Genomic DNA, 17,500 nt, shown 5'->3' with positions numbered 1-17,500 from the left:
TGGTTGTCAACTTATTTCGTACGGCCATACCAGCCTGGCAACGCCCGATCACGTCTGATCTCGTAAGCTAAGCAGGGTCGGGCCTGGTTAGTACTTGGATGGGAGACCGCCTGGGAATACCAGGTGCTGTATGCTCTTTTGCTCATTCACTTAGAAACTGACATCTTGCAATATGCACAAGTAGTCCTTCATGAAAGGGGCTGGAAGCTGTTTTCATTTTGACACGAGAGAGAGAGAGAGAGAGAGAGAGAGAGACTACCTTGCATTGTCAATTGCTAAATCTGTATATGGATAAGTAGCCTATGGTTGTCAACTTATTTCGTACGGCCATACCAGCCTGGCAACGCCCGATCTCGTCTGATCTCGGAAGCTAAGCAGGGTCGGGCCTGGTTAGTACTTGGATGGGAGACCGCCTGGGAATACCAGGTGCTGTAGGCTCTTTTGCTCATTCACTTAGAAACTGACATCTTGCAATATGCACAAGTAGTCCTTCATGAAAGGGGCTGGAAGCTGTTTTCATTTTGACACGAGAGAGAGAGAGAGAGACCACCTTGCATTGTCAATTGCTAAATCTGTATATGGATAAGTAGCCTATGGTTGTCAACTTATTTCGTACGGCCATACCAGCCTGGCAACGCCCGATCTCGTCTGATCTCGGAAGCTAAGCAGGGTCGGGCCTGGTTAGTACTTGGATGGGAGACCGCCTGGGAATACCAGGTGCTGTATGCTCTTTTGCTCATTCACTTAGAAACTGACATCTTGCAATATGCACAAGTAGTCCTTCATGAAAGGGGCTGGAAGCTGTTTTCATTTTGACACGAGAGAGAGAGAGAGAGAGAGAGAGAGAGACTACCTTGCATTGTCAATTGCTAAATCTGTATATGGATAAGTAGCCTATGGTTGTCAACTTATTTAGTACGGCCATACCAGCCTGGCAACGCCCGATCTCGTCTGATCTCGGAAGCTAAGCAGGGTCGGGCCTGGTTAGTACTTGGATGGGAGACCGCCTGGGAATACCAGGTGCTGTATGCTCTTTTGCTCATTCACTTAGAAACTGACATCTTGCAATATGCACAAGTAGTCCTTCATGAAAGGGGCTGGAAGCTGTTTTCATTTTGACACGAGAGAGAGAGAGAGAGAGAGAGAGAGACTACCTTGCATTGTCAATTGCTAAATCTGTATATGGATAAGTAGCCTATGGTTGTCAACTTATTTAGTACGGCCATACCAGCCTGGCAACGCCCGATCTCGTCTGATCTCGGAAGCTAAGCAGGGTCGGGCCTGGTTAGTACTTGGATGGGAGACCGCCTGGGAATACCAGGTGCTGTATGCTCTTTTGCTCATTCATTTAGAAACTGAAATCTTGCAATATGCACAAGTAGTCCTTCATGAAAAGGGCTGGAAGCTGTTTTCATTTTGACACGAGAGAGAGAGAGAGAGAGACCACCTTGCATTGTCAATTGCTAAATCTGTATATGGATAAGTAGCCTATGGTTGTCAACTTATTTCGTACGGCCATACCAGCCTGGCAACGCCCGATCTCGTCTGATCTCGGAAGCTAAGCAGGGTCGGGCCTGGTTAGTACTTGGATGGGAGACCGCCTGGGAATACCAGGTGCTGTATGCTCTTTTGCTCATTCACTTAGAAACTGACATCTTGCAATATGCACAAGTAGTCCTTCATGAAAGGGGCTGGAAGCTGTTTTCATTTTGACACGAGAGAGAGAGAGAGACTACCTTGCATTGTCAATTGCTAAATCTGTATATGGATAAGTAGCCTATGGTTGTCAACTTATTTCGTACGGCCATACCAGCCTGGCAACGCCCGATCTCGTCTGATCTCGGAAGCTAAGCAGGGTCGGGCCTGGTTAGTACTTGGATGGGAGACCGCCTGGGAATACCAGGTGCTGTATGCTCTTTTGCTCATTCACTTAGAAACTGACATCTTGCAATATGCACAAGTAGTCCTTCATGAAAGGGGCTGGAAGCTGTTTTCATTTTGACACGAGAGAGAGAGAGAGAGAGAGAGAGAGAGAGAGACCACCTTGCATTGTCAATTGCTAAATCTGTATATGGATAAGTAGCCTATGGTTGTCAACTTATTTCGTACGGCCATACCAGCCTGGCAACGCCCGATCACGTCTGATCTCGGAAGCTAAGCAGGGTCGGGCCTGGTTAGTACTTGGATGGGAGACCGCCTGGGAATACCAGGTGCTGTATGCTCTTTTGCTCATTCACTTAGAAACTGACATCTTGCAATATGCACAAGTAGTCCTTCATGAAAGGGGCTGGAAGCTGTTTTCATTTTGACACGAGAGAGAGAGAGAGAGAGAGAGAGACCACCTTGCATTGTCAATTGCTAAATCTGTATATGGATAAGTAGCCTATGGTTGTCAACTTATTTCGTACGGCCATACCAGCCTGGCAACGCCCGATCATGTCTGATCTCGGAAGCTAAGCAGGGTCGGGCCTGGTTAGTACTTGGATGGGAGACCGCCTGGGAATACCAGGTGCTGTATGCTCTTTTGCTCATTCACTTAGAAACTGACATCTTGCAATATGCACAAGTAGTCCTTCATGAAAGGGGCTGGAAGCTGTTTTCATTTTGACACGAGAGAGAGAGAGAGAGAGAGAGAGACCACCTTGCATTGTCAATTGCTAAATCTGTATATGGATAAGTAGCCTATGGTTGTCAACTTATTTCGTACGGCCCTACCAGCCTGGCAACGCCCGATCACGTCTGATCTCGGAAGCTAAGCAGGGTCGGGCCTGGTTAGTACTTGGATGGGAGACCGCCTGGGAATACCAGGTGCTGTATGCTCTTTTGCTCATTCACTTAGAAACTGAAATCTTGCAATATGCACAAGTAGTCCTTCATGAAAGGGGCTGGAAGCTGTTTTCATTTTGACACGAGAGAGAGAGAGAGAGAGAGAGACTACCTTGCATTGTCAATTGCTAAATCTGTATATGGATAAGTAGCCTATGGTTGTCAACTTATTTCGTACGGCCATACCAGCCTGGCAACGCCCGATCTCGTCTGATCTCGGAAGCTAAGCAGGGTCGGGCCTGGTTAGTACTTGGATGGGAGACCGCCTGGGAATACCAGGTGCTGTATGCTCTTTTGCTCATTCACTTAGAAACTGACATCTTGCAATATGCACAAGTAGTCCTTCATGAAAGGGGCTGGAAGCTGTTTTCATTTTGACACGAGAGAGAGAGAGAGAGAGAGAGAGAGAGAGAGAGACCACCTTGCATTGTCAATTGCTAAATCTGTATATGGATAAGTAGCCTATGGTTGTCAACTTATTTCGTACGGCCATACCAGCCTGGCAACGCCCGATCACGTCTGATCTCGGAAGCTAAGCAGGGTCGGGCCTGGTTAGTACTTGGATGGGAGACCGCCTGGGAATACCAGGTGCTGTATGCTCTTTTGCTCATTCACTTAGAAACTGACATCTTGCAATATGCACAAGTAGTCCTTCATGAAAGGGGCTGGAAGCTGTTTTCATTTTGACACGAGAGAGAGAGAGAGAGAGAGAGAGAGAGAGACCACCTTGCATTGTCAATTGCTAAATCTGTATATGGATAAGTAGCCTATGGTTGTCAACTTATTTCGTACGGCCATACCAGCCTGGCAACGCCCGATCACGTCTGATCTCGTAAGCTAAGCAGGGTCGGGCCTGGTTAGTACTTGGATGGGAGACCGCCTGGGAATACCAGGTGCTGTATGCTCTTTTGCTCATTCACTTAGAAACTGACATCTTGCAATATGCACAAGTAGTCCTTCATGAAAGGGGCTGGAAGCTGTTTTCATTTTGACACGAGAGAGAGAGAGAGAGAGAGAGAGAGAGAGACTACCTTGCATTGTCAATTGCTAAATCTGTATATGGATAAGTAGCCTATGGTTGTCAACTTATTTCGTACGGCCATACCAGCCTGGCAACGCCCGATCTCGTCTGATCTCGGAAGCTGAGCAGGGTCGGGCCTGGTTAGTACTTGGATGGGAGACCGCCTGGGAATACCAGGTGCTGTATGCTCTTTTGCTCATTCACTTAGAAACTGAAATCTTGCAATATGCACAAGTAGTCCTTCATGAAAGGGGCTGGAAGCTGTTTTCATTTTGACACGAGAGAGAGAGAGAGAGACCACCTTGCATTGTCAATTGCTAAATCTGTATATGGATAAGTAGCCTATGGTTGTCAACTTATTTCGTACGGCCATACCAGCCTGGCAACGCCCGATCTCGTCTGATCTCGGAAGCTAAGCAGGGTTGGGCCTGGTTAGTACTTGGATGGGAGACCGCCTGGGAATACCAGGTGCTGTATGCTCTTTTGCTCATTCACTTAGAAACTGACATCTTGCAATATGCACAAGTAGTCCTTCATGAAAGGGGCTGGAAGCTGTTTTCATTTTGACACGAGAGAGAGAGAGAGAGACTACCTTGCATTGTCAATTGCTAAATCTGTATATGGATAAGTAGCCTATGGTTGTCAACTTATTTAGTACGGCCATACCAGCCTGGCAACGCCTGATCTCGGAAGCTAAGCAGGGTCGGGCCTGGTTAGTACTTGGATGGGAGACCGCCTGGGAATACCAGGTGCTGTATGCTCTTTTGCTCATTCACTTAGAAACTGACATCTTGCAATATGCACAAGTAGTCCTTCATGAAAGGGGCTGGAAGCTGTTTTCATTTTGACACGAGAGAGAGAGAGAGAGAGAGAGAGACCACCTTGCATTGTCAATTGCTAAATCTGTATATGGATAAGTAGCCTATGGTTGTAAACTTATTTCGTACGGCCATACCAGCCTGGCAACGCCCGATCACGTCTGATCTCGTAAGCTAAGCAGGGTCGGGCCTGGTTAGTACTTGGATGGGAGACCGCCTGGGAATACCAGGTGCTGTATGCTCTTTTGCTCATTCACTTAGAAACTGACATCTTGCAATATGCACAAGTAGTCCTTCATGAAAGGGGCTGGAAGCTGTTTTCATTTTGACACGAGAGAGAGAGAGAGAGAGAGAGAGAGAGAGAGAGAGACTACCTTGCATTGTCAATTGCTAAATCTGTATATGGATAAGTAGCCTATGGTTGTCAACTTATTTCGTACGGCCATACCAGCCTGGCAACGCCCGATCTCGTCTGATCTCGGAAGCTAAGCAGGGTCGGGCCTGCTTAGTACTTGGATGGGAGACCGCCTGGGAATACCAGGTGCTGTATGCTCTTTTGCTCATTCACTTAGAAACTGACATCTTGCAATATGCACAAGTAGTCCTTCATGAAAGGGGCTGGAAGCTGTTTTCATTTTGACACGAGAGAGAGAGAGAGAGACCACCTTGCATTGTCAATTGCTAAATCTGTATATGGATAAGTAGCCTATGGTTGTCAACTTATTTCGTACGGCCATACCAGCCTGGCAACGCCCGATCTCGTCTGATCTCGGAAGCTAAGCAGGGTCGGGCCTGCTTAGTACTTGGATGGGAGACCGCCTGGGAATACCAGGTGCTGTATGCTCTTTTGCTCATTCACTTAGAAACTGACATCTTGCAATATGCACAAGTAGTCCTTCATGAAAGGGGCTGGAAGCTGTTTTCATTTTGACACGAGAGAGAGAGAGAGAGAGAGAGAGAGAGAGAGACCACCTTGCATTGTCAATTGCTAAATCTGTATATGGATAAGTAGCCTATGGTTGTCAACTTATTTCGTACGGCCATACCAGCCTGGCAACGCCCGATCACGTCTGATCTCGTAAGCTAAGCAGGGTCGGGCCTGGTTAGTACTTGGATGGGAGACCGCCTGGGAATACCAGGTGCTGTATGCTCTTTTGCTCATTCACTTACAAACTGACATCTTGCAATATGCACAAGTAGTCCTTCATGAAAGGGGCTGGAAGCTGTTTTCATTTTGACACGAGAGAGAGAGAGAGAGAGAGAGAGAGAGAGACTACCTTGCATTGTCAATTGCTAAATCTGTATATGGATAAGTAGCCTATGGTTGTCAACTTATTTCGTACGGCCATACCAGCCTGGCAACGCCCGATCTCGTCTGATCTCGGAAGCTGAGCAGGGTCGGGCCTGGTTAGTACTTGGATGGGAGACCGCCTGGGAATACCAGGTGCTGTATGCTCTTTTGCTCATTCACTTAGAAACTGAAATCTTGCAATATGCACAAGTAGTCCTTCATGAAAGGGGCTGGAAGCTGTTTTCATTTTGACACGAGAGAGAGAGAGAGAGACCACCTTGCATTGTCAATTGCTAAATCTGTATATGGATAAGTAGCCTATGGTTGTCAACTTATTTCGTACGGCCATACCAGCCTGGCAACGCCCGATCTCGTCTGATCTCGGAAGCTAAGCAGGGTTGGGCCTGGTTAGTACTTGGATGGGAGACCGCCTGGGAATACCAGGTGCTGTATGCTCTTTTGCTCATTCACTTAGAAACTGACATCTTGCAATATGCACAAGTAGTCCTTCATGAAAGGGGCTGGAAGCTGTTTTCATTTTGACACGAGAGAGAGAGAGAGAGAGACTACCTTGCATTGTCAATTGCTAAATCTGTATATGGATAAGTAGCCTATGGTTGTCAACTTATTTAGTACGGCCATACCAGCCTGGCAACGCCTGATCTCGGAAGCTAAGCAGGGTCGGGCCTGGTTAGTACTTGGATGGGAGACCGCCTGGGAATACCAGGTGCTGTATGCTCTTTTGCTCATTCACTTAGAAACTGACATCTTGCAATATGCACAAGTAGTCCTTCATGAAAGGGGCTGGAAGCTGTTTTCATTTTGACACGAGAGAGAGAGAGAGAGAGAGAGAGACCACCTTGCATTGTCAATTGCTAAATCTGTATATGGATAAGTAGCCTATGGTTGTAAACTTATTTCGTACGGCCATACCAGCCTGGCAACGCCCGATCACGTCTGATCTCGTAAGCTAAGCAGGGTCGGGCCTGGTTAGTACTTGGATGGGAGACCGCCTGGGAATACCAGGTGCTGTATGCTCTTTTGCTCATTCACTTAGAAACTGACATCTTGCAATATGCACAAGTAGTCCTTCATGAAAGGGGCTGGAAGCTGTTTTCATTTTGACACGAGAGAGAGAGAGAGAGACCACCTTGCATTGTCAATTGCTAAATCTGTATATGGATAAGTAGCCTATGGTTGTCAACTTATTTCGTACGGCCATACCAGCCTGGCAACGCCCGATCTCGTCTGATCTCGGAAGCTGAGCAGGGTCGGGCCTGGTTAGTACTTGGATGGGAGACCGCCTGGGAATACCAGGTGCTGTATGCTCTTTTGCTCATTCACTTAGAAACTGAAATCTTGCAATATGCACAAGTAGTCCTTCATGAAAGGGGCTGGAAGCTGTTTTCATTTTGACACGAGAGAGAGAGAGAGAGACCACCTTGCATTGTCAATTGCTAAATCTGTATATGGATAAGTAGCCTATGGTTGTCAACTTATTTCGTACGGCCATACCAGCCTGGCAACGCCCGATCTCGTCTGATCTCGGAAGCTAAGCAGGGTTGGGCCTGGTTAGTACTTGGATGGGAGACCGCCTGGGAATACCAGGTGCTGTATGCTCTTTTGCTCATTCACTTAGAAACTGACATCTTGCAATATGCACAAGTAGTCCTTCATGAAAGGGGCTGGAAGCTGTTTTCATTTTGACACGAGAGAGAGAGAGAGAGACTACCTTGCATTGTCAATTGCTAAATCTGTATATGGATAAGTAGCCTATGGTTGTCAACTTATTTAGTACGGCCATACCAGCCTGGCAACGCCTGATCTCGGAAGCTAAGCAGGGTCGGGCCTGGTTAGTACTTGGATGGGAGACCGCCTGGGAATACCAGGTGCTGTATGCTCTTTTGCTCATTCACTTAGAAACTGACATCTTGCAATATGCACAAGTAGTCCTTCATGAAAGGGGCTGGAAGCTGTTTTCATTTTGACACGAGAGAGAGAGAGAGAGAGAGAGAGACCACCTTGCATTGTCAATTGCTAAATCTGTATATGGATAAGTAGCCTATGGTTGTAAACTTATTTCGTACGGCCATACCAGCCTGGCAACGCCCGATCACGTCTGATCTCGTAAGCTAAGCAGGGTCGGGCCTGGTTAGTACTTGGATGGGAGACCGCCTGGGAATACCAGGTGCTGTATGCTCTTTTGCTCATTCACTTAGAAACTGACATCTTGCAATATGCACAAGTAGTCCTTCATGAAAGGGGCTGGAAGCTGTTTTCATTTTGACACGAGAGAGAGAGAGAGAGAGAGAGAGAGAGAGAGAGAGAGACTACCTTGCATTGTCAATTGCTAAATCTGTATATGGATAAGTAGCCTATGGTTGTCAACTTATTTCGTACGGCCATACCAGCCTGGCAACGCCCGATCTCGTCTGATCTCGGAAGCTAAGCAGGGTCGGGCCTGCTTAGTACTTGGATGGGAGACCGCCTGGGAATACCAGGTGCTGTATGCTCTTTTGCTCATTCACTTAGAAACTGACATCTTGCAATATGCACAAGTAGTCCTTCATGAAAGGGGCTGGAAGCTGTTTTCATTTTGACACGAGAGAGAGAGAGAGAGACCACCTTGCATTGTCAATTGCTAAATCTGTATATGGATAAGTAGCCTATGGTTGTCAACTTATTTCGTACGGCCATACCAGCCTGGCAACGCCCGATCTCGTCTGATCTCGGAAGCTAAGCAGGGTCGGGCCTGCTTAGTACTTGGATGGGAGACCGCCTGGGAATACCAGGTGCTGTATGCTCTTTTGCTCATTCACTTAGAAACTGACATCTTGCAATATGCACAAGTAGTCCTTCATGAAAGGGGCTGGAAGCTGTTTTCATTTTGACACGAGAGAGAGAGAGAGAGAGAGAGAGAGAGAGAGACCACCTTGCATTGTCAATTGCTAAATCTGTATATGGATAAGTAGCCTATGGTTGTCAACTTATTTCGTACGGCCATACCAGCCTGGCAACGCCCGATCACGTCTGATCTCGTAAGCTAAGCAGGGTCGGGCCTGGTTAGTACTTGGATGGGAGACCGCCTGGGAATACCAGGTGCTGTATGCTCTTTTGCTCATTCACTTACAAACTGACATCTTGCAATATGCACAAGTAGTCCTTCATGAAAGGGGCTGGAAGCTGTTTTCATTTTGACACGAGAGAGAGAGAGAGAGAGAGAGAGAGAGAGACTACCTTGCATTGTCAATTGCTAAATCTGTATATGGATAAGTAGCCTATGGTTGTCAACTTATTTCGTACGGCCATACCAGCCTGGCAACGCCCGATCTCGTCTGATCTCGGAAGCTGAGCAGGGTCGGGCCTGGTTAGTACTTGGATGGGAGACCGCCTGGGAATACCAGGTGCTGTATGCTCTTTTGCTCATTCACTTAGAAACTGAAATCTTGCAATATGCACAAGTAGTCCTTCATGAAAGGGGCTGGAAGCTGTTTTCATTTTGACACGAGAGAGAGAGAGAGAGACTACCTTGCATTGTCAATTGCTAAATCTGTATATGGATAAGTAGCCTATGGTTGTCAACTTATTTAGTACGGCCATACCAGCCTGGCAACGCCTGATCTCGGAAGCTAAGCAGGGTCGGGCCTGGTTAGTACTTGGATGGGAGACCGCCTGGGAATACCAGGTGCTGTATGCTCTTTTGCTCATTCACTTAGAAACTGACATCTTGCAATATGCACAAGTAGTCCTTCATGAAAGGGGCTGGAAGCTGTTTTCATTTTGACACGAGAGAGAGAGAGAGAGAGAGAGAGAGAGAGACCACCTTGCATTGTCAATTGCTAAATCTGTATATGGATAAGTAGCCTATGGTTGTCAACTTATTTCGTACGGCCATACCAGCCTGGCAACGCCCGATCACGTCTGATCTCGTAAGCTAAGCAGGGTCGGGCCTGGTTAGTACTTGGATGGGAGACCGCCTGGGAATACCAGGTGCTGTATGCTCTTTTGCTCATTCACTTACAAACTGACATCTTGCAATATGCACAAGTAGTCCTTCATGAAAGGGGCTGGAAGCTGTTTTCATTTTGACACGAGAGAGAGAGAGAGAGAGAGAGAGAGAGAGAGACTACCTTGCATTGTCAATTGCTAAATCTGTATATGGATAAGTAGCCTATGGTTGTCAACTTATTTCGTACGGCCATACCAGCCTGGCAACGCCCGATCTCGTCTGATCTCGGAAGCTGAGCAGGGTCGGGCCTGGTTAGTACTTGGATGGGAGACCGCCTGGGAATACCAGGTGCTGTATGCTCTTTTGCTCATTCACTTAGAAACTGACATCTTGCAATATGCACAAGTAGTCCTTCATGAAAGGGGCTGGAAGCTGTTTTCATTTTGACACGAGAGAGAGAGAGAGAGACTACCTTGCATTGTCAATTGCTAAATCTGTATATGGATAAGTAGCCTATGGTTGTCAACTTATTTAGTACGGCCATACCAGCCTGGCAACGCCTGATCTCGGAAGCTAAGCAGGGTCGGGCCTGGTTAGTACTTGGATGGGAGACCGCCTGGGAATACCAGGTGCTGTATGCTCTTTTGCTCATTCACTTAGAAACTGACATCTTGCAATATGCACAAGTAGTCCTTCATGAAAGGGGCTGGAAGCTGTTTTCATTTTGACACGAGAGAGAGAGAGAGAGAGAGAGAGAGAGACCACCTTGCATTGTCAATTGCTAAATCTGTATATGGATAAGTAGCCTATGGTTGTAAACTTATTTCGTACGGCCATACCAGCCTGGCAACGCCCGATCACGTCTGATCTCGTAAGCTAAGCAGGGTCGGGCCTGGTTAGTACTTGGATGGGAGACCGCCTGGGAATACCAGGTGCTGTATGCTCTTTTGCTCATTCACTAAGAAACTGACATCTTGCAATATGCACAAGTAGTCCTTCATGAAAGGGGCTGGAAGCTGTTTTCATTTTGACACGAGAGAGAGAGAGAGAGAGAGAGAGAGAGAGAGACTACCTTGCATTGTCAATTGCTAAATCTGTATATGGATAAGTAGCCTATGGTTGTCAACTTATTTCGTACGGCCATACCAGCCTGGCAACGCCCGATCTCGTCTGATCTCGGAAGCTAAGCAGGGTCGGGCCTGGTTAGTACTTGGATGGGAGACCGCCTGGGAATACCAGGTGCTGTATGCTCTTTTGCTCATTCACTTAGAAACTGACATCTTGCAATATGCACAAGTAGTCCTTCATGAAAGGGGCTGGAAGCTGTTTTCATTTTGACACGAGAGAGAGAGAGAGAGACCACCTTGCATTGTCAATTGCTAAATCTGTATATGGATAAGTAGCCTATGGTTGTCAACTTATTTCGTACGGCCATACCAGCCTGGCAACGCCCGATCTCGTCTGATCTCGGAAGCTAAGCAGGGTCGGGCCTGGTTAGTACTTGGATGGGAGACCGCCTGGGAATACCAGGTGCTGTATGCTCTTTTGCTCATTCACTTAGAAACTGACATCTTGCAATATGCACAAGTAGTCCTTCATGAAAGGGGCTGGAAGCTGTTTTCATTTTGACACGAGAGAGAGAGAGAGAGAGAGAGAGAGAGACTACCTTGCATTGTCAATTGCTAAATCTGTATATGGATAAGTAGCCTATGGTTGTCAACTTATTTCGTACGGCCATACCAGCCTGGCAACGCCCGATCTCGTCTGATCTCGGAAGCTGAGCAGGGTCGGGCCTGGTTAGTACTTGGATGGGAGACCGCCTGGGAATACCAGGTGCTGTATGCTCTTTTGCTCATTCACTTAGAAACTGAAATCTTGCAATATGCACAAGTAGTCCTTCATGAAAGGGGCTGGAAGCTGTTTTCATTTTGACACGAGAGAGAGAGAGAGAGACCACCTTGCATTGTCAATTGCTAAATCTGTATATGGATAAGTAGCCTATGGTTGTCAACTTATTTCGTACGGCCATACCAGCCTGGCAACGCCCGATCTCGTCTGATCTCGGAAGCTAAGCAGGGTTGGGCCTGGTTAGTACTTGGATGGGAGACCGCCTGGGAATACCAGGTGCTGTATGCTCTTTTGCTCATTCACTTAGAAACTGACATCTTGCAATATGCACAAGTAGTCCTTCATGAAAGGGGCTGGAAGCTGTTTTCATTTTGACACGAGAGAGAGAGAGAGAGACTACCTTGCATTGTCAATTGCTAAATCTGTATATGGATAAGTAGCCTATGGTTGTCAACTTATTTAGTACGGCCATACCAGCCTGGCAACGCCTGATCTCGGAAGCTAAGCAGGGTCGGGCCTGGTTAGTACTTGGATGGGAGACCGCCTGGGAATACCAGGTGCTGTATGCTCTTTTGCTCATTCACTTAGAAACTGACATCTTGCAATATGCACAAGTAGTCCTTCATGAAAGGGGCTGGAAGCTGTTTTCATTTTGACACGAGAGAGAGAGAGAGAGAGAGAGAGAGAGAGAGACCACCTTGCATTGTCAATTGCTAAATCTGTATATGGATAAGTAGCCTATGGTTGTCAACTTATTTCGTACGGCCATACCAGCCTGGCAACGCCCGATCACGTCTGATCTCGTAAGCTAAGCAGGGTCGGGCCTGGTTAGTACTTGGATGGGAGACCGCCTGGGAATACCAGGTGCTGTATGCTCTTTTGCTCATTCACTTACAAACTGACATCTTGCAATATGCACAAGTAGTCCTTCATGAAAGGGGCTGGAAGCTGTTTTCATTTTGACACGAGAGAGAGAGAGAGAGAGAGAGAGAGAGAGACTACCTTGCATTGTCAATTGCTAAATCTGTATATGGATAAGTAGCCTATGGTTGTCAACTTATTTCGTACGGCCATACCAGCCTGGCAACGCCCGATCTCGTCTGATCTCGGAAGCTGAGCAGGGTCGGGCCTGGTTAGTACTTGGATGGGAGACCGCCTGGGAATACCAGGTGCTGTATGCTCTTTTGCTCATTCACTTAGAAACTGAAATCTTGCAATATGCACAAGTAGTCCTTCATGAAAGGGGCTGGAAGCTGTTTTCATTTTGACACGAGAGAGAGAGAGAGAGACCACCTTGCATTGTCAATTGCTAAATCTGTATATGGATAAGTAGCCTATGGTTGTCAACTTATTTCGTACGGCCATACCAGCCTGGCAACGCCCGATCTCGTCTGATCTCGGAAGCTAAGCAGGGTTGGGCCTGGTTAGTACTTGGATGGGAGACCGCCTGGGAATACCAGGTGCTGTATGCTCTTTTGCTCATTCACTTAGAAACTGACATCTTGCAATATGCACAAGTAGTCCTTCATGAAAGGGGCTGGAAGCTGTTTTCATTTTGACACGAGAGAGAGAGAGAGAGACTACCTTGCATTGTCAATTGCTAAATCTGTATATGGATAAGTAGCCTATGGTTGTCAACTTATTTAGTACGGCCATACCAGCCTGGCAACGCCTGATCTCGGAAGCTAAGCAGGGTCGGGCCTGGTTAGTACTTGGATGGGAGACCGCCTGGGAATACCAGGTGCTGTATGCTCTTTTGCTCATTCACTTAGAAACTGACATCTTGCAATATGCACAAGTAGTCCTTCATGAAAGGGGCTGGAAGCTGTTTTCATTTTGACACGAGAGAGAGAGAGAGAGAGAGAGAGAGAGACCACCTTGCATTGTCAATTGCTAAATCTGTATATGGATAAGTAGCCTATGGTTGTAAACTTATTTCGTACGGCCATACCAGCCTGGCAACGCCCGATCACGTCTGATCTCGTAAGCTAAGCAGGGTCGGGCCTGGTTAGTACTTGGATGGGAGACCGCCTGGGAATACCAGGTGCTGTATGCTCTTTTGCTCATTCACTAAGAAACTGACATCTTGCAATATGCACAAGTAGTCCTTCATGAAAGGGGCTGGAAGCTGTTTTCATTTTGACACGAGAGAGAGAGAGAGAGAGAGAGAGAGAGAGACCACCTTGCATTGTCAATTGCTAAATCTGTATATGGATAAGTAGCCTATGGTTGTAAACTTATTTCGTACGGCCATACCAGCCTGGCAACGCCCGATCACGTCTGATCTCGTAAGCTAAGCAGGGTCGGGCCTGGTTAGTACTTGGATGGGAGACCGCCTGGGAATACCAGGTGCTGTATGCTCTTTTGCTCATTCACTTAGAAACTGACATCTTGCAATATGCACAAGTAGTCCTTCATGAAAGGGGCTGGAAGCTGTTTTCATTTTGACACGAGAGAGAGAGAGAGAGAGAGAGAGAGAGAGAGAGAGACCACCTTGCATTGTCAATTGCTAAATCTGTATATGGATAAGTAGCCTATGGTTGTCAACTTATTTCGTACGGCCATACCAGCCTGGCAACGCCAGATCACGTCTGATCTCGGAAGCTAAGCAGGGTCGGGCCTGGTTAGTACTTGGATGGGAGACCGCCTGGGAATACCAGGTGCTGTATGCTCTTTTGCTCATTCACTTAGAAACTGACATCTTGCAATATGCACAAGTAGTCCTTCATGAAAGGGGCTGGAAGCTGTTTTCATTTTGACACGAGAGAGAGAGAGAGAGAGAGAGAGAGAGAGAGAGACCACCTTGCATTGTCAATTGCTAAATCTGTATATGGATAAGTAGCCTATGGTTGTCAACTTATTTCGTACGGCCATACCAGCCTGGCAACGCCCGATCACGTCTGATCTCGGAAGCTAAGCAGGGTCGGGCCTGGTTAGTACTTGGATGGGAGACCGCCTGGGAATACCAGGTGCTGTATGCTCTTTTGCTCATTCACTTAGAAACTGACATCTTGCAATATGCACAAGTAGTCCTTCATGAAAGGGGCTGGAAGCTGTTTTCATTTTGACACGAGAGAGAGAGAGAGAGAGAGAGAGAGAGAGACCACCTTGCATTGTCAATTGCTAAATCTGTATATGGATAAGTAGCCTATGGTTGTCAACTTATTTCGTACGGCCATACCAGCCTGGCAACGCCCGATCACGTCTGATCTCGTAAGCTAAGCAGGGTCGGGCCTGGTTAGTACTTGGATGGGAGACCGCCTGGGAATACCAGGTGCTGTATGCTCTTTTGCTCATTCACTTAGAAACTGACATCTTGCAATATGCACAAGTAGTCCTTCATGAAAGGGGCTGGAAGCTGTTTTCATTTTGACACGAGAGAGAGAGAGAGAGAGAGAGAGAGAGAGAGACTACCTTGCATTGTCAATTGCTAAATCTGTATATGGATAAGTAGCCTATGGTTGTCAACTTATTTCGTACGGCCATACCAGCCTGGCAACGCCCGATCTCGTCTGATCTCGGAAGCTAAGCAGGGTCGGGCCTGGTTAGTACTTGGATGGGAGACCGCCTGGGAATACCAGGTGCTGTATGCTCTTTTGCTCATTCACTTAGAAACTGACATCTTGCAATATGCACAAGTAGTCCTTCATGAAAGGGGCTGGAAGCTGTTTTCATTTTGACACGAGAGAGAGAGAGAGAGACCACCTTGCATTGTCAATTGCTAAATCTGTATATGGATAAGTAGCCTATGGTTGTCAACTTATTTCGTACGGCCATACCAGCCTGGCAACGCCCGATCTCGTCTGATCTCGGAAGCTAAGCAGGGTCGGGCCTGGTTAGTACTTGGATGGGAGACCGCCTGGGAATACCAGGTGCTGTATGCTCTTTTGCTCATTCACTTAGAAACTGACATCTTGCAATATGCACAAGTAGTCCTTCATGAAAGGGGCTGGAAGCTGTTTTCATTTTGACACGAGAGAGAGAGAGAGAGAGAGAGAGAGAGACCACCTTGCATTGTCAATTGCTAAATCTGTATATGGATAAGTAGCCTATGGTTGTAAACTTATTTCGTACGGCCATACCAGCCTGGCAACGCCCGATCACGTCTGATCTCGTAAGCTAAGCAGGGTCGGGCCTGGTTAGTACTTGGATGGGAGACCGCCTGGGAATACCAGGTGCTGTATGCTCTTTTGCTCATTCACTTAGAAACTGACATCTTGCAATATGCACAAGTAGTCCTTCATGAAAGGGGCTGGAAGCTGTTTTCATTTTGACACGAGAGAGAGAGAGAGAGAGAGAGAGAGACTACCTTGCATTGTCAATTGCTAAATCTGTATATGGATAAGTAGCCTATGGTTGTCAACTTATTTCGTACGGCCATACCAGCCTGGCAACGCCCGATCTCGTCTGATCTCGGAAGCTAAGCAGGGTCGGGCCTGGTTAGTACTTGGATGGGAGACCGCCTGGGAATACCAGGTGCTGTATGCTCTTTTGCTCATTCACTTAGAAACTGAAATCTTGCAATATGCACAAGTAGTCCTTCATGAAAGGGGCTGGAAGCTGTTTTCATTTTGACACGAGAGAGAGAGAGAGACTACCTTGCATTGTTAATTGCTAAATCTGTATATGGATAAGTAGCCTATGGTTGTCAACTTATTTCGTACGGCCATACCAGCCTGGCAACGCCCGATCTCGTCTGATCTCGGAAGCTAAGCAGGGTCGGGCCTGGTTAGTACTTGGATGGGAGACAGCCTGGGAATACCAGGTGCTGTATGCTCTTTTGCTCATTCACTTAGAAACTGACATCTTGCAATATGCACAAGTAGTCCTTCATGAAAGGGGCTGGAAACTGTTTTCATTTTGACACGAGAGAGAGAGAGAGAGAGAGAGAGAGAGACCACCTTGCATTGTCAAATGCCAAATCTGTATATGGATAAGTAGCCTATGGTTGTCAACTTATTTCGTACGGCCATACCAGCCTGGCAACGCCCGATCACGTCTGATCTCGGAAGCTAAGCAGGGTCGGGCCTGGTTAGTACTTGGATGGGAGACCGCCTGGGAATACCAGGTGCTGTATGCTCTTTTGCTCATTCACTTAGAAACTGACATCTTGCAATATGCACAAGTAGTCCTTCATGAAAGGGGCTGGAAGCTGTTTTCATTTTGACACGAGAGAGAGAGAGAGAGAGAGAGAGAGACCACCTTGCATTGTCAATTGCTAAATCTGTATATGGATTAGTAGCCTATGGTTGTCAACTTATTTCGTACGGCCATACCAGCCTGGCAACGCCCGATCACGTCTGATCTCGGAAGCTAAGCAGGGTCGGGCCTGGTTAGTACTTGGATGGGAGACCGCCTGGGAATACCAGGTGCTGTATGCTCTTTTGCTCATTCACTTAGAAACTGACATCTTGCAATATGCACAAGTAGTCCTTCATGAAAGGGGCTGGAAGCTGTTTTCATTTTGACACGAGAGAGAGAGAGAGAGAGAGAGAGAGAGAGACTACCTTGCATTGTCAATTGCTAAATCTGTATATGGATAAGTAGCCTATGGTTGTCAACTTATTTCGTACGGCCATACCAGCCTGGCAACGCCCGATCTCGTCTGATCTCGGAAGCTAAGCAGGGTCGGGCCTGGTTAGTACTTGGATGGGAGACCGCCTGGGAATACCACGTGCTGTATGCTCTTTTGCTCATTCACTTAGAAACTGAAATCTTGCAATATGCACAAGTAGTCCTTCATGAAA

General features: G+C 47.1%; 34 non-coding genes and 25 pseudogenes across 34 annotated transcripts; all 59 read left to right on the top strand.

Annotated features, from left to right (window-relative positions):
• The first annotated feature begins 16 nt into the window (after positions 1-16).
• LOC146224190 (5S ribosomal RNA) lies at positions 17-135 on the top strand (annotated as a pseudogene).
• Positions 136-319: 184 nt separating this feature from the next.
• On the top strand, positions 320-438 carry LOC146224189 (5S ribosomal RNA). Its single transcript, XR_014749398.1, has one exon. It is a non-coding gene; the product is annotated as a 5S ribosomal RNA (ribosomal RNA).
• A 172-nt stretch (positions 439-610) lies between these two features.
• Positions 611-729, top strand: LOC146224188 (5S ribosomal RNA). The gene has a single exon (XR_014747336.1). It is a non-coding gene; the product is annotated as a 5S ribosomal RNA (ribosomal RNA).
• Positions 730-913: 184 nt separating this feature from the next.
• On the top strand, positions 914-1,032 carry LOC146224187 (5S ribosomal RNA). Its single transcript, XR_014749802.1, has one exon. It is a non-coding gene; the product is annotated as a 5S ribosomal RNA (ribosomal RNA).
• Positions 1,033-1,214: 182 nt separating this feature from the next.
• Positions 1,215-1,333, top strand: LOC146224186 (5S ribosomal RNA). Its single transcript, XR_014749801.1, has one exon. It is a non-coding gene; the product is annotated as a 5S ribosomal RNA (ribosomal RNA).
• Positions 1,334-1,507: 174 nt separating this feature from the next.
• LOC146224185 (5S ribosomal RNA) lies at positions 1,508-1,626 on the top strand. The gene has a single exon (XR_014747335.1). It is a non-coding gene; the product is annotated as a 5S ribosomal RNA (ribosomal RNA).
• A 170-nt stretch (positions 1,627-1,796) lies between these two features.
• LOC146224184 (5S ribosomal RNA) lies at positions 1,797-1,915 on the top strand. The gene has a single exon (XR_014747334.1). It is a non-coding gene; the product is annotated as a 5S ribosomal RNA (ribosomal RNA).
• A 188-nt stretch (positions 1,916-2,103) lies between these two features.
• Positions 2,104-2,222, top strand: LOC146224183 (5S ribosomal RNA). Its single transcript, XR_014749002.1, has one exon. It is a non-coding gene; the product is annotated as a 5S ribosomal RNA (ribosomal RNA).
• Positions 2,223-2,402: 180 nt separating this feature from the next.
• On the top strand, positions 2,403-2,521 carry LOC146224182 (5S ribosomal RNA; annotated as a pseudogene).
• A 180-nt stretch (positions 2,522-2,701) lies between these two features.
• On the top strand, positions 2,702-2,820 carry LOC146224181 (5S ribosomal RNA). The gene has a single exon (XR_014750341.1). It is a non-coding gene; the product is annotated as a 5S ribosomal RNA (ribosomal RNA).
• A 178-nt stretch (positions 2,821-2,998) lies between these two features.
• LOC146224180 (5S ribosomal RNA) lies at positions 2,999-3,117 on the top strand. Its single transcript, XR_014747333.1, has one exon. It is a non-coding gene; the product is annotated as a 5S ribosomal RNA (ribosomal RNA).
• A 190-nt stretch (positions 3,118-3,307) lies between these two features.
• LOC146224179 (5S ribosomal RNA) lies at positions 3,308-3,426 on the top strand. The gene has a single exon (XR_014749001.1). It is a non-coding gene; the product is annotated as a 5S ribosomal RNA (ribosomal RNA).
• Positions 3,427-3,612: 186 nt separating this feature from the next.
• Positions 3,613-3,731, top strand: LOC146224178 (5S ribosomal RNA; annotated as a pseudogene).
• A 186-nt stretch (positions 3,732-3,917) lies between these two features.
• LOC146224177 (5S ribosomal RNA) lies at positions 3,918-4,036 on the top strand. Its single transcript, XR_014750383.1, has one exon. It is a non-coding gene; the product is annotated as a 5S ribosomal RNA (ribosomal RNA).
• A 172-nt stretch (positions 4,037-4,208) lies between these two features.
• Positions 4,209-4,327, top strand: LOC146224176 (5S ribosomal RNA). Its single transcript, XR_014748172.1, has one exon. It is a non-coding gene; the product is annotated as a 5S ribosomal RNA (ribosomal RNA).
• Positions 4,328-4,499: 172 nt separating this feature from the next.
• On the top strand, positions 4,500-4,608 carry LOC146224175 (5S ribosomal RNA; annotated as a pseudogene).
• Positions 4,609-4,788: 180 nt separating this feature from the next.
• On the top strand, positions 4,789-4,907 carry LOC146224174 (5S ribosomal RNA; annotated as a pseudogene).
• A 192-nt stretch (positions 4,908-5,099) lies between these two features.
• On the top strand, positions 5,100-5,218 carry LOC146224173 (5S ribosomal RNA). Its single transcript, XR_014750026.1, has one exon. It is a non-coding gene; the product is annotated as a 5S ribosomal RNA (ribosomal RNA).
• Positions 5,219-5,390: 172 nt separating this feature from the next.
• On the top strand, positions 5,391-5,509 carry LOC146224172 (5S ribosomal RNA). The gene has a single exon (XR_014750025.1). It is a non-coding gene; the product is annotated as a 5S ribosomal RNA (ribosomal RNA).
• Positions 5,510-5,697: 188 nt separating this feature from the next.
• On the top strand, positions 5,698-5,816 carry LOC146224171 (5S ribosomal RNA; annotated as a pseudogene).
• A 186-nt stretch (positions 5,817-6,002) lies between these two features.
• LOC146224170 (5S ribosomal RNA) lies at positions 6,003-6,121 on the top strand. The gene has a single exon (XR_014750382.1). It is a non-coding gene; the product is annotated as a 5S ribosomal RNA (ribosomal RNA).
• A 172-nt stretch (positions 6,122-6,293) lies between these two features.
• LOC146224169 (5S ribosomal RNA) lies at positions 6,294-6,412 on the top strand. Its single transcript, XR_014748161.1, has one exon. It is a non-coding gene; the product is annotated as a 5S ribosomal RNA (ribosomal RNA).
• Positions 6,413-6,586: 174 nt separating this feature from the next.
• On the top strand, positions 6,587-6,695 carry LOC146224168 (5S ribosomal RNA; annotated as a pseudogene).
• A 180-nt stretch (positions 6,696-6,875) lies between these two features.
• Positions 6,876-6,994, top strand: LOC146224167 (5S ribosomal RNA; annotated as a pseudogene).
• Positions 6,995-7,166: 172 nt separating this feature from the next.
• LOC146224166 (5S ribosomal RNA) lies at positions 7,167-7,285 on the top strand. The gene has a single exon (XR_014750381.1). It is a non-coding gene; the product is annotated as a 5S ribosomal RNA (ribosomal RNA).
• Positions 7,286-7,457: 172 nt separating this feature from the next.
• LOC146224165 (5S ribosomal RNA) lies at positions 7,458-7,576 on the top strand. The gene has a single exon (XR_014748150.1). It is a non-coding gene; the product is annotated as a 5S ribosomal RNA (ribosomal RNA).
• Positions 7,577-7,748: 172 nt separating this feature from the next.
• Positions 7,749-7,857, top strand: LOC146224164 (5S ribosomal RNA; annotated as a pseudogene).
• A 180-nt stretch (positions 7,858-8,037) lies between these two features.
• On the top strand, positions 8,038-8,156 carry LOC146224163 (5S ribosomal RNA; annotated as a pseudogene).
• Positions 8,157-8,350: 194 nt separating this feature from the next.
• On the top strand, positions 8,351-8,469 carry LOC146224162 (5S ribosomal RNA). Its single transcript, XR_014750024.1, has one exon. It is a non-coding gene; the product is annotated as a 5S ribosomal RNA (ribosomal RNA).
• A 172-nt stretch (positions 8,470-8,641) lies between these two features.
• On the top strand, positions 8,642-8,760 carry LOC146224161 (5S ribosomal RNA). Its single transcript, XR_014750023.1, has one exon. It is a non-coding gene; the product is annotated as a 5S ribosomal RNA (ribosomal RNA).
• Positions 8,761-8,948: 188 nt separating this feature from the next.
• LOC146224160 (5S ribosomal RNA) lies at positions 8,949-9,067 on the top strand (annotated as a pseudogene).
• A 186-nt stretch (positions 9,068-9,253) lies between these two features.
• On the top strand, positions 9,254-9,372 carry LOC146224159 (5S ribosomal RNA). Its single transcript, XR_014750380.1, has one exon. It is a non-coding gene; the product is annotated as a 5S ribosomal RNA (ribosomal RNA).
• Positions 9,373-9,544: 172 nt separating this feature from the next.
• Positions 9,545-9,653, top strand: LOC146224158 (5S ribosomal RNA; annotated as a pseudogene).
• Positions 9,654-9,839: 186 nt separating this feature from the next.
• LOC146224157 (5S ribosomal RNA) lies at positions 9,840-9,958 on the top strand (annotated as a pseudogene).
• A 188-nt stretch (positions 9,959-10,146) lies between these two features.
• LOC146224156 (5S ribosomal RNA) lies at positions 10,147-10,265 on the top strand. Its single transcript, XR_014750379.1, has one exon. It is a non-coding gene; the product is annotated as a 5S ribosomal RNA (ribosomal RNA).
• Positions 10,266-10,437: 172 nt separating this feature from the next.
• On the top strand, positions 10,438-10,546 carry LOC146224155 (5S ribosomal RNA; annotated as a pseudogene).
• Positions 10,547-10,730: 184 nt separating this feature from the next.
• Positions 10,731-10,849, top strand: LOC146224154 (5S ribosomal RNA; annotated as a pseudogene).
• A 188-nt stretch (positions 10,850-11,037) lies between these two features.
• Positions 11,038-11,156, top strand: LOC146224153 (5S ribosomal RNA). The gene has a single exon (XR_014747332.1). It is a non-coding gene; the product is annotated as a 5S ribosomal RNA (ribosomal RNA).
• Positions 11,157-11,328: 172 nt separating this feature from the next.
• Positions 11,329-11,447, top strand: LOC146224152 (5S ribosomal RNA). Its single transcript, XR_014747331.1, has one exon. It is a non-coding gene; the product is annotated as a 5S ribosomal RNA (ribosomal RNA).
• Positions 11,448-11,631: 184 nt separating this feature from the next.
• Positions 11,632-11,750, top strand: LOC146224151 (5S ribosomal RNA). The gene has a single exon (XR_014750378.1). It is a non-coding gene; the product is annotated as a 5S ribosomal RNA (ribosomal RNA).
• Positions 11,751-11,922: 172 nt separating this feature from the next.
• On the top strand, positions 11,923-12,041 carry LOC146224150 (5S ribosomal RNA). The gene has a single exon (XR_014748139.1). It is a non-coding gene; the product is annotated as a 5S ribosomal RNA (ribosomal RNA).
• Positions 12,042-12,213: 172 nt separating this feature from the next.
• Positions 12,214-12,322, top strand: LOC146224149 (5S ribosomal RNA; annotated as a pseudogene).
• A 188-nt stretch (positions 12,323-12,510) lies between these two features.
• On the top strand, positions 12,511-12,629 carry LOC146224148 (5S ribosomal RNA; annotated as a pseudogene).
• A 186-nt stretch (positions 12,630-12,815) lies between these two features.
• Positions 12,816-12,934, top strand: LOC146224147 (5S ribosomal RNA). The gene has a single exon (XR_014750377.1). It is a non-coding gene; the product is annotated as a 5S ribosomal RNA (ribosomal RNA).
• Positions 12,935-13,106: 172 nt separating this feature from the next.
• Positions 13,107-13,225, top strand: LOC146224146 (5S ribosomal RNA). Its single transcript, XR_014748128.1, has one exon. It is a non-coding gene; the product is annotated as a 5S ribosomal RNA (ribosomal RNA).
• Positions 13,226-13,397: 172 nt separating this feature from the next.
• On the top strand, positions 13,398-13,506 carry LOC146224145 (5S ribosomal RNA; annotated as a pseudogene).
• Positions 13,507-13,690: 184 nt separating this feature from the next.
• LOC146224144 (5S ribosomal RNA) lies at positions 13,691-13,809 on the top strand (annotated as a pseudogene).
• A 186-nt stretch (positions 13,810-13,995) lies between these two features.
• Positions 13,996-14,114, top strand: LOC146224143 (5S ribosomal RNA; annotated as a pseudogene).
• Positions 14,115-14,306: 192 nt separating this feature from the next.
• On the top strand, positions 14,307-14,425 carry LOC146224142 (5S ribosomal RNA; annotated as a pseudogene).
• Positions 14,426-14,615: 190 nt separating this feature from the next.
• Positions 14,616-14,734, top strand: LOC146224141 (5S ribosomal RNA). The gene has a single exon (XR_014749000.1). It is a non-coding gene; the product is annotated as a 5S ribosomal RNA (ribosomal RNA).
• A 186-nt stretch (positions 14,735-14,920) lies between these two features.
• On the top strand, positions 14,921-15,039 carry LOC146224140 (5S ribosomal RNA; annotated as a pseudogene).
• Positions 15,040-15,227: 188 nt separating this feature from the next.
• Positions 15,228-15,346, top strand: LOC146224139 (5S ribosomal RNA). Its single transcript, XR_014747330.1, has one exon. It is a non-coding gene; the product is annotated as a 5S ribosomal RNA (ribosomal RNA).
• Positions 15,347-15,518: 172 nt separating this feature from the next.
• On the top strand, positions 15,519-15,637 carry LOC146224138 (5S ribosomal RNA). Its single transcript, XR_014747329.1, has one exon. It is a non-coding gene; the product is annotated as a 5S ribosomal RNA (ribosomal RNA).
• Positions 15,638-15,821: 184 nt separating this feature from the next.
• On the top strand, positions 15,822-15,940 carry LOC146224137 (5S ribosomal RNA; annotated as a pseudogene).
• A 182-nt stretch (positions 15,941-16,122) lies between these two features.
• Positions 16,123-16,241, top strand: LOC146224136 (5S ribosomal RNA). The gene has a single exon (XR_014747328.1). It is a non-coding gene; the product is annotated as a 5S ribosomal RNA (ribosomal RNA).
• Positions 16,242-16,411: 170 nt separating this feature from the next.
• On the top strand, positions 16,412-16,530 carry LOC146224135 (5S ribosomal RNA; annotated as a pseudogene).
• Positions 16,531-16,714: 184 nt separating this feature from the next.
• LOC146224134 (5S ribosomal RNA) lies at positions 16,715-16,833 on the top strand. Its single transcript, XR_014748999.1, has one exon. It is a non-coding gene; the product is annotated as a 5S ribosomal RNA (ribosomal RNA).
• Positions 16,834-17,015: 182 nt separating this feature from the next.
• On the top strand, positions 17,016-17,134 carry LOC146224133 (5S ribosomal RNA). The gene has a single exon (XR_014748998.1). It is a non-coding gene; the product is annotated as a 5S ribosomal RNA (ribosomal RNA).
• A 186-nt stretch (positions 17,135-17,320) lies between these two features.
• On the top strand, positions 17,321-17,439 carry LOC146224132 (5S ribosomal RNA; annotated as a pseudogene).
• The last annotated feature ends 61 nt before the right edge of the window (positions 17,440-17,500 follow it).

Source organism: Hypomesus nipponensis, chromosome 25 (genome assembly GCF_054491055.1).
Source record: "Hypomesus nipponensis isolate SF chromosome 25, ASM5449105v1, whole genome shotgun sequence".
Lineage (NCBI taxonomy): Eukaryota > Metazoa > Chordata > Actinopteri > Osmeriformes > Osmeridae > Hypomesus > Hypomesus nipponensis.
This window is presented reverse-complemented; position numbering and strand designations above follow the sequence as displayed.